The 11,475-nt window shown below is 49.9% G+C and overlaps 1 pseudogene; it reads right to left on the reverse strand.

The window, feature by feature from the left end:
• The window catches only part of LOC137142569 (zinc finger protein 850-like), a 44,358-nt pseudogene extending 40,902 nt beyond the window's left edge, over positions 1-3,456 (reverse strand).
• Positions 3,457-11,475: the final 8,019 nt, after the last annotated feature.

Below are 11,475 nucleotides of genomic sequence, written 5' to 3' on the forward strand. Positions count from 1 at the left end.
GCATTTACAGGTTCTGTCCCACATGGAAAGTTAAGGAAGGTATGAGCTGGGACTGTAAATTTCCCATCATCCAAGCATTTATGGGATTTGTCTCGTGTGGATTCTGATATTTTGAGCTCTCACTGACGCTTTGCATACACTCAATGCATTTTATCGTCTCTCTCACATGTGCACTCTCCGATGCCTAATAAGATTTGAGCTCTGTTTATAGCTTTTTCCACAGTCCAAGCATTTATAGAGTCTTTCATCTGTGTGGATTCTCCCATGACTATTAAGGCCTGAGCGCCAACTGAAGCTTTTCCCACAGTCCAAGCATTTATATGGTCTCTCCCCCGTGTGTAGTCTCCGATGGGTAATAAGATTTGAGCTCCGTGTGAAGCTTTTTCCACACTCTAAGCATTTATAGGGTCTTTCCCCCGTGTGCACTCTCCCATGGTTAATAAGATCTGAGCGCTGATTGAAGCTTTTGCCACAGTCCAAGCATTTATACGGTCTCTCTTCTGCGTGCAGGCTCCGATGTCTAACAAGATTTGAGCTGTGTTTGTAGCTTTTCCCACAATCCAAACATTTATAGGGTCTTTCCCCCGTGTGGATTCTCCTATGGATAATAAGACCTGAGAGCTGACTGAAGCTTTTCCCACAGTCCAAACATTCATAGGGTCTATCTCCTGTGTGGATTCTCCCATGGCTAATAAGACCTGCATGCTGACTGAAGCTTTTCCCACAATCCAAGCATTTATACGGTCTCTCTCCCGTGTGCAGCCTCTGGTGGCTAATAAGATTTGAGCTCTGTTTGTAGCTTTTGCCACAGTCAAAGCATGTATAGGGTTTCTCTCCTGTATGTGTTCTCTGATGTGTAATGAGTTTTGATCTCTCACTGAAGCTTTTCCCACAGTCCAAACATTCATACGGTCTCTCTCCTGTGTGCAATCTTTGATGGCTAATAAGATTTGAGTTCCGTCTGAAGCTTTTTCCACAGTCCAAGCATTTATGTGGTTTTTCCCCCGTGTGGATACTCCCATGGTTAATAAGGACTGAGCGATGAATGAAAGTTTTCCCACACTCAAGACATTGATAAGGTCTCTTTCCTGTGTGGATTCTCCTATGGTAAAAAAGATGAGAGCTCTGACGGAAGCTTTTCCCACACTCCGAACATTTATAGGGTTTCTCTCCTGTGTGGATTCTCTGATGCCTAATAAGGTATGATGGTACACTAAAACTTTTCCCACACTCAAGACATTTATTTGGTCCCTCTCCCCTGTGGGTTCTCCCATGGCTAATAAGAACTGAGCGCTGACTGAAGCTTTTCCCACAGTCCAAGCATTTATAAGGTTTCTCTCCCTTGTGTATCCACTCATGTATAAGAAGGACTGATTGTGCACTGAAACATTTCCCACACACAAGGCATTTATATGGTCCCTCTCCTGTGTGGATTATCTCATGGCTAATAAGGCGTGAGCGCTGACTGAAGCTTTTCCCACAGTCCAAGCATTTATAGGGTTTCTCTCCTGTGTGGGTTCTCTGATGTACAATTAGGGTTGATGGTGAACTGAAACATTTCCCGCACTCAAGGCATTTATATGGTCCATCTCCTGTATGGATTCTCCTATGGATAATAAGGCCTGAGAGCTGACTAAAGCTTTTCCCACATTCAAGGCATTTATAGGGCCTCTCTCCAGTGTGGATTCTCTCATGGATATTAAGGCCTGAGCGCCGACTGAAAGTTTTTCCACAGTCCGGGCATTTATATGGTCTCTCACCCGTGTGGATTCTCCTATGGTTAATAAGGCCTGAGAGCTGACTGAAGCTTTTCCCACACTCAAGGCACTTATAGGGTCTGTCTTCTGTGTGGGTTCTCCCATGGCAAATAAAGCTTGAGTGCCGACTGAAGGTTTTCCCGCATTCCAAGCATTTATAGGATTTCTTTTCCTTGCGATTTCTCAGCTGGGCTATGGTTCCCTGAGGATCCTTGCCTCCTCCCACACGTTCAGTGGATTCATCCATTTTCTTCCTTTGGTGGTTTCCCAGCTTCCTCTCTGAACAGTGCCAATTACTCCAGGCTTTTCTCTCTTCCAAGCACTGGGAAAAATTCCCTCCACCTCTTCTCAAATATGTCTCCTGCAGTTCCACTTGGTCCGGACCTTTCTGCTGTGGATTCACCTCCTTGTTCCCACTCATTGTCTCATCACCTGCTGAAGAAGAGAGAGAATTCAGGCAGGAGTCACTGCCTGGGCTGGTACAAAAGAAAGAAAGGGGAATAGCAAAGAGGGAAAACAGGACGAAATAACTGCTGGGGACCCTGAGAAATTGGATTCTGCCTCCACATCCCGTCCAAACTCTGAACAGGAAGTGAAGTCGGGAAGATAACTCCTGACAGCTAACAGGGTGGGTGGGAAGCCATGAGCAATATCCGCCATGATGATGCGACATCTGGCCACAGCCTGACCTAGGTGAGATGAGGCAGAACTGAGGGTGCTCACACCACATTTTTGGGATTTTCACATTTTTACTTCATGGGCCATATAATTCCTGTGTCAGTGTCACTGACTCCTCACCTGGGCGGGTGCCTCCTTCCTTGGAGGCCTGCAGATCCGGGACCCATGGCTCTTCCCCTCCTTCCAGCCGGGCGATCAGGTCAGGTCTGGGAATGGAGAGTCCTGCTGAGGGGTTGAAATCAGGCATGATCAGACTGCACTGAGGAATGGTGAAGTATTTGTCACAAAGGCACATTTAGAGTTTAAACTGACCCCGTGATTTTCTGGGGTTTTGTGGGATCTGAATGGATGGGAACGTGGTCACTGAGCTGCTTTGGCAGAGGTAGATATTTGGAGGAGGGTGGAGATGTCACACCCTTACTCAGAGTTTTCAGGATCTGTGCGCTCTGGGGGACTGGCTGAGGCACACATAGCTCCAGTGTTAAACCCCTGCCTCTATCTAAATCTTCAGAGCCCTCCCCACAGATGTTCTAGTCTAAGGAAAAAAAAGGGAACAGAGATCCTGTGTGTGAGTGAGAATTAATGTAGATAGGATAATATGCTACTTGTGTCCCCGTGTAGGTTGGAAGGATGGGGATGAATTAGTATGTCCATTAGGTCCATGACTCCCCTAGACCGTTGGAGGGGGTTCGGAGGTGAATGGCTCTCCCCCACAGGAGCTGTGGACTAGGTGACCCATTCCCCTCTAATCTAACTGACCAGGGAAGAACGTGACCAGATGCAGAAATGCAGGCCCCGTGCCTTCAGATAGCTGAGGGAAAACGAATCCTTACCCAGTGAGGTCACAGTCTCATAATTCTCCCGCATGACGTCGTGGTAGAGCGCTCTCTGAGTGGGGTCCAGCAGAGCCCCCTGCCCCTCCGTGAAATACACAGCCACATCCTCGAACGTCACCAGCATCTGAAACAACAGGTGCTCCCCACTCAGTACCTGCTGCCTCAGCCACAATCCCACCGTACATGGGAGAAGAAGCACAAAAACAGGACAGCTCTGGGATGGCCAGAGGAGCAGAATCCCACCCTCACCCTGCTCAGAGTGGCCAGAAGGTTTCAGGAAACACAGAGGTGGTGAGGGCTTCTTGTCCCTCCCAGCAAACGGAGGAGGGCAGGGACTTCTCATTTACCACACACCTACTAGGCACAGGCTGGGTATTGGAAGCAGAGCACTGCACAGGGATCAGAGACAGGAATCCCAGCACCTTCCTTTTGTATTTTGCCACTGTGACGTTCCCCTGGTGCAATCTGCACTGGTGAACTGCTGTGGTACCCCAATCGCTCACCCCTGGAGCCCATCACAGCTCTTTGAGAGAACCCCCACTTCTGAACAGTCCACACACAGTCTTTAGGATGCAAGTGGCCCCTAACCAAGTGAGAGAGTGCTTCCAGCCAGCCACTCTTTGGATTATACAACAGAATGTGTCCAGCAACTACGCTCAGTCCCAGATGCAATCCCAGGAACTTCCATCTCACAGTGGTCAGTGATGTCCACTGAACAATTCAAGCTCATATGTTTTCATCAGTTTAAACAAAGGAATTGATATGCACCAGCCTTGTTACTTCAAATGGAGTCCCCAACACACCTTAAACCAAATGCACTGCTTCAGGTCAAATAAACACACATTTATTTACTATAGAAGAATTGCCAGTGACTATAAATCAGAGGATAGCAAGTCAGATTTGGTCAAAACAAGAAAGAGCAAAACACATTCTATACTAAGCTTAACACTTTCAGCAACCTACAAATGTAGGTGTTTCCCTTCAGCCAGGCTCTCCCCTTTGGTTACCACTTCAGTAGCTTGGTGGTGTTTGTAGATCAATGGAGGTGGAAGCGAGCGAGCATGACAAAATGTCTCCCCTTTTTGAAATGTTCCTTCTCCTCTCTGGGGCTTTGCCTCGCCCCTCCCCAGGGTCAGGTGATAAACAATGTCCTTACATTGACTCATACATATTCTAAGTCAGTGAGCATCACCTCCTCATGATTACAAGCTGCCCCAGGGAAGGGGTGGCTCACTTGAGCGCATCCCCCTTTGATGGCCAGGCCAGTGCTTTGTTCCTGGAAGGCTGAGATGGGTTTGTTTTATACACACCTTAATGAGGTGCTATCTGCCCCTTTGCTCCTGGAGAGGTTTGCCTGGATCTGTTTTAGGCCGTGAGGAAACAACTTTTGGAATATTACATAGCGGAGCCTCATAACCGTACACATGACACTGCAACAGACATATCACTATAACAATAATGCTCAGTGCATCATGAGCATTACAAAAACATCTTACATGACATACTTTGCATTAAACAATACACAATTATACTCCAAGGGTAAATATGAGGGTGCAGTGCGTCACAGCCACAGTCTCTGCCTAGGGGGTTCAGGCTCTAGCACAATGGTCTGATTTCCCAGTCCTGTCTGGAAATGGGGGAACGTTCTCACTCACTCACTCACCACACACACACACGAGCCTGTTCATAAATCAGGCCATATCCTGAGCACGTCCCAGCAGGTTTATCACAGCATGTCCCCCTCCCTGCCTCATCCTGAGTATTTCCTCTCTCCCCACCACAAGAGCCCTCCCCAGAAGCTCCCACAAAAGCTCCCCTACCTGAGCTGAATCCACCATTTCCCTTCCCCGTGCCCTAGCAAGATGGGATGATCTGGAACAACACGTGGTCGTTAATCTGCAGGCTGGCAGGGTGAAAAGGGCAATTGGGGAGGTTTCTGAATTAGTATTAGTCCATTTCACAGCCCAATTACCCCCAACCAGGCTCTTTCCCTGCAGACAGACACTCTAGACTCCGCCATGCTGGGAAACCCTTAGTTACGTTATTACAACACACACCTGACCTCCCACCGGGACTAAACCCAGGAGACACTTCTCAACCCTCCCAAGAACAGTCTCTGAGCCAAACGCTAGAATAGAGCAGAAGTAAAGGAGCCACTTTGGGAGATTCCCACTGACACCATCCCCAAGGGCAGCACGTTTCCCCAGCAGCACCAGGAACTGGTTTTTCTTCTCTGTTTCTCACCTTCTTCCCACGAAAGTCAATGTGCCCTGGGAATACTGCAGGAAACGGAGAGGGGCAGCGTTTGGAGCTGGGAACGTCCCTCCCCACTTATTGCTTCTCCTGCCCTTTCAAGTCTCTCTCCACTCTCCCTTCTGCATGGAAGAACTGGCTATTGTCCTGCCATTCTTGTGGGAGTTTCCTCTCCAATAGCTATAGCCACTGCTAACAGCAGTGTGAGCTGGGTGTGTCTGAGCAGCAATTCTGGGACTCCCAGGCACACGGGGAGCAGAGATGGGGTGAGGAGATGCAGTTTCTCCAGAGTAACTTTCCTGCCTGTCTCCAGCACTTCCCCCAGTTCCCTCTGATCACCTGGAGTCTCCGCCTCAGGAGCTGATACTGGCAAAGCCCAGGGTTGCACTAGGGCCTGGTTCCAGTCACAGGAGAAAGTCCCCCCTTGGCTGGGCACAGAGGGGCTTTAATGAGGGTCTGTCCCAACACAGACCCCGCTGGGCAGCAGCCACTGCTCAGCCTGGACTCCCAGATCACAGTGGAGGGAGCAGCATCTGCCCCAGGAAGCCCAGCTACCTCTAGGGCTCTAGTATGCTGAGCACAGAGACTGACACCAGCCTCCTCTGCCGTAGCAATTCCCAGAGCCCTCTGCTGGGGGCAGCTAGTGACCGAGCCTCCCCATGCTGCCCGTCGCCCCCAGGGACAGTCAGGCCGATGCTGATCTCATTTGCCCATCTGGACTCATGCTGGAACCAGAGAACCAGTTCAAACCGGTATTTTCTACTGAAACAGGAACCGCATCTGAACCATAACTGAACTGGGAGTAAAAGGGGGGCAGGGACCAGTTGAAAAGATTCTGCATTTTTAAATTCAATTTTAAAAAAAAAAAACTACGGTGATCTTATTTTCATTTTAAGAGAAAACAACAAAACAGCCAATGGGCTGATGCTGGCTCCCAGAACAGCCTGGCCCAGGGCAGGGAGAAGGGAATGAGAATAGAAGGGGCCAGCCCACAAGTGCAGAGAGGGAGAGGGGAGGCTTGGGAGCTGCCTGCACACCATGGGAGGCGAAAGGGGGCCCGGAGGTAGGTGAGCCATCTCTGAGATGTCCCCTGGGGAGAGAAGAGGTGGGATGCTCCCTGGGCCCTGAAGTTGAGAATAACTCTTCAAGTCCAAGGGCAGAGGTAATGGCTCCCAAGTCTTCCCCCCTTAGACAGACCTCTGCCCACCATCCGCAATGCCTGGGGCAGCCCTTGCCTCCAACTGCCCCACTTGAAGCAGGAGTCACGCTCCAAACTCTCTTCCTCACTGAAGCCAGCTGCAGGACGCACTCCCACCCCACCCAGGGGTCTGATACTGTCTGATACTCACCTCCGACCCCCCACCCCACTCCCAGAGTTGGTCTTTCTCTTCACCCATCCTGGCTGGCTACAGCAGACTCAGATTCAGAGCCAAGTTCTGCGTGGGAGGCAGGCCAGTCTGCCTGCAGCACAGTATGTTCCTGGTGGTGCCACTGGCCCAGCCCTGCTGCTGCAGTGAGCAGGGAGCACAGAGCTGGGCCCTGAACGTGCCTGAGCGACCCCTGGAGCTCAGGGATTTCTGCCAGGATGTGACCACCTCAAGGCATGAGCTTCACCTGACAGAAGCAGAATGGAGGGCCGCTGAAGCTTTAAAGTGTCAAAATGGCACTGAAGTCTGATAAAGTGAGGACAAAGATTCTTCAGTACGAACAACTGATCAATGGTGACTCTATTGTGCTTGGTTAAAATGCCATCTGGAAATATCTAATGTCTCATCTCCCTTTACTGAATCCTTACTAGCTGCAATGAAAAAATGAGAAAAAAAACCTGTTGGAACTGATATCTTTCTCTCAGATATATATCTCTTGATCCTAGTTATCTATTCCCATTGTTAGAGAAGGACAAAGCCACGGTAAAATTTCATTTTACCAAAACGTGGATGAAGATGGAAATGCTTGAGTCAGAAGTCAGAAATAATGATGTTACCAATTCAATATCAGACGTGTCTGATATTGAAAGATGAATTGGAACTTCTTGTGAAAGTTTGAGAAATCTCTAAAAAGAAAGCAATATCTAGATGAAGGAAAGCCCCCAAAAAAGAATTGGCCAATTCTTGATTCATTTGCAGATTAGATACCTCTCAATAAGAAAGAAAACATATCAGACTACTGGGAACATCAGAGAAATGTCATGCCCAAGCTGTATCAACTAGCAAAAAATGTACTGGCAGTTCCAGCAACATAAGTGAGCGTTGAAAGAAAATTTCCATGCCTCAAGTATATTGTTTCACTGCACAGGTCCAAAATAACAAAACAAATATTTAAAGATGTTACTTTAGGTTGCTCAACAAATTGTTCAAAAAAAATATAATTGTGTTTATTTGACAACACAAAAACACTAGGAAAATTCATGTAAAGTTAAAGTTAAAAATAGTCTAAAACCAGAACAGTTCCCATTTTAAGTTGCAGCTCTCTTTTTTGAACTAACCTCCACTAACATTGACACAGGATTTAACCCGGTAACTGGATTTTTATTTTTGTTTCTTTAGGTGTCTTGAACCATAAATAAAACCCGACATATTGAAAGCAACTGAACCCAAACCTGAACCGAACCAAAGTAAATACCAGGTGTACGGGCTCCTTGCCTGCTGCTGCCTGCAGTGACTCTGGTTTGACACAGAATCCTACACAGAAATCACAGCGAGACCCACCTCAGATCTGTCAAGCCCAAGCGTTTAACATTCAGGAGTCAGACCCCAAAACAATGAGACTGGCTTTTAAAAACGTTAAAGACTAAACTGGGAGCAGGGTGGGGTGGGGGTGGGGGAATATTTACCTTGTAAATTCCGATCCTTAGGGGGAAGTCCCCTTCCCACCCCTCCCGCCCCCTCACACATCCCTGGTTCCCCCTCTGGCTCTCAGAGCCCCCAGCCCCTGTGCAGCCCCTTCCGGCTCCCACACCCTCTGCCCCGTCAATCCCGCCCACTCACTGCAAACGACGGGCGCTGGCACCCAGCTGCCCTCTGCACGACGCAGGGCACCGCAGCCAGCCCAGCTGGGAGCAGCCTGGGGCATCCCCCTGCCCTGCACACAGGCTGCACCGGGCGCATCGCTCCCTGGCGGGGCGGGCAGGTCTCACCTTCTCTCCACGTGGGGCCTCCCTGGAGCAGGCTCTGGGTCCCGGTGATCGGGACAAGCCGGGCTCTGCACCGGGCGAGTCTCCCGGGGAGCAGCGGGAATGTTCCTCCCTCGGTAGGAAACCTCCCGTCCGCAGCCAGGCTCCGGGGTCCAGCGATCTTCCGATGAAGGTAGGTCGGGTTTCACCGCAACAAAGAGTCGCTGCAGCGACAGCAGCGCACACACGATTCACTTCACTTCCTCTTCCTGCTGCCAAGCCGGAGTGAGCCCGGATCGCTCCGCCCACTACCGCCTGCTGGGTCCTAGCGAGATGGATTGCACTGGGCCTGCCCTGTGTGTGACGTATCTGTCATTCGCTGTGATGATTGATTCGATCGGTTCGGCCCAGCACGTGGTGGCTGCGGAACATTCTCTGATTTTGCAGGCTCTGCTCTGGCAGCTTGGAGGAGTTGTGAGGATCCGGCATCCTCTGCCCAGCAATGGAAGGATCGGGCCCTTCGAGCTGACGCTGCTTTGGCCGAAAGCTGCTTTGGCCTGTCCTTCCATCGCTGATCTCCCTGGGTCGGGGAGGGCAGTGCCCCAGCCCCTATATCCTTCCCTGTCACCCCTTTACCCTTCCGCCCTTCCCTCAGCCCCCCCCCCCATTCATATGAGGCAGCAGGTGAACCCCCCGTTTGCCCGGTTATGGCCAAGACCATCATAACGACCACTAATGTTGCTATTCCCCATGATCTGGTCCCCGTAGCAGTATAACACCCTTCTGGGACAATGTGACTGGGGCAGGGAATGCCTGCAGGAAATCATAGTGTCTACCCTGGATGCCTTTGAAAGAGCGGCTCTGATCCGGGAGGTCGGCCCCATGCCAAGGGTTTTTAACCCTTCCTCACCTGGCTGGTGGGGATGGAAAGGGCATTGGAAACTCTGAAGGCGGCCAGTGTTCTGCGAGTGTGGGACGCAGTTTTGGGATCCCTCGTTTCCTGTATTCAGACACTGGATCAAGAGTATCAGGCTATCGCCTCTGATTTAGTGGCTGCTAAATGGGGATTCATAGCTTAACTGCCGGCCTCTCAACATTGCAGAGTGTTTTGCTTGTCAGAAGACTAAACCACAGGTGTACGTGGTTGGTGCCCTGGAAGGACAACCCAAAAGGGTATAGGGATACCAGGGGTTGGTGGGTTCGAGATTTTGGCCCCTTGACTTAGACCACCTTGGCCGCCCTGTCATCCAAGGAAGGGTGGGCCAAGGGGATTGGGCCACCTTCTTGGTAAATATGGGGTCTAGTCTCGATTTAGTTAATCAAAATGACACCCCCCCAAAGGGGGTCAAGTCATTCAATTTCAGGGGGCAGCAGGGGCTTCTCAGAATTCGATGCTGATACTGGCACAGTTCAAGGAGGTTTCCTCAGGCCACTGTGTCCCTGGTACCTGGGCAGTGGGTCCCCATTTGGCTATTAACATTGTGGGGATGTCCAGCCTCCAGGGCTGTACAATTAATATGGCTAATGGTCAGCTGTGGTTACACAGCCCGGGAACAGGAATGGTTCATTCAGTGGATATGTGTGCAGCAATTCGTCCCTGTAAGGGAATCAAACCTCTTATGGTACCCCCCGGTTAGGAGGGATGGAAGGTCTGGACAGAGGACAATCTCGAGTGCGGACAGTTTAATGTGCACCCAGTAACAATTGAAAGACCAGACCCCCCGTGCATAATGCCTTACCCCACTCGAAGGGAAAGCATTGACACCATCACACAAATCGTAGCTATACTTCTGGAACGGGGATTAATACAGGTCACAGTGTCCAGGGCGAATGCCCCAGTGTGGCCGGTCAAAAAGCCTGATGGGTCCTGGCAAATGACCATTGAGTAGCGGGGCTCAATAAGGTTACCCCACCTCTGATGCCAGTGGTTTCCCTGTATCCCGAATTTATTTCCAAGTTAGCTCCACGCATGAAATGGTTTTCGGTTTTGGATGTGTCAAACAGCTTTGGGTCCATTCCCGTGGCTCCAAAGGATCAATGGAAAACTGCATTCACCAGGGAGGGGCAACAGTACCAGTGGGCGGTCCTTCCCCAAGGGTACCACAATGCCCCCACCCCGTTCCATTAGTGCCTTGCATGGCTACTGAAGCAGGTACCCCCACCTGAGGGTACCCAGCTCCTACAGGACATGGATGATGTTTTGATTGCTGGACACAGCAAGGAAACCCGTGAGCAAGCGACAGGAGCAGTTCTCTCCCTTTGCGAGCAGAATGGGTTAAAACTTAAGGGCAACAAGGCTCAACTGGTATGTCTGTGATGCTGGCTGGATTGGGGGAGCCATTGATTATGTTATTTAACAGCAATATGTCAAAATCATAATGATTCATATGAGATATGCCGTGTCAGGTACTGTTAGAAAGGCTATAATGTGCTAAGTAAGATGATGATGTTTGTGTTCATGTGTTATATGTGTAATGGATGTTTGTATCTGTATTTCAACTTGTGCTGTGTTTCTGTGCGACACCCCAGACAGGATGGCTGCAGCTCAAGGGCCTGTTTAATGGCCCATTAAAGAAACTCACAGGTACAATGGGCCCAGGGGGAGAAGCCAGGGGATACACCTGATGAGTCACCAGGACTTACTCATGTGACCCTTGGCTCCATCTTGTTCCTGTAAATTTCCACAAGCAGCGTGGCAAAAGCAAAAAGACATAAAAGGCAGCTGCACCACATCCATTTTATCTTCAGTTGTCTTCAGTCAGTCTTCAGTCGTCAGTCTTCACCTACCTCTGGATCAACTCATCTACAACTGAACTGAATTTAAGCTATGAAACAAAGG

This window comes from Emydura macquarii, unplaced genomic scaffold (genome assembly GCF_026122565.2).
Source record: "Emydura macquarii macquarii isolate MOO-44397 ecotype Brisbane River unplaced genomic scaffold, CSIRO-AGI_Emac_v2 contig_3231, whole genome shotgun sequence".
Taxonomy (NCBI): Eukaryota; Metazoa; Chordata; order Testudines; family Chelidae; genus Emydura; species Emydura macquarii.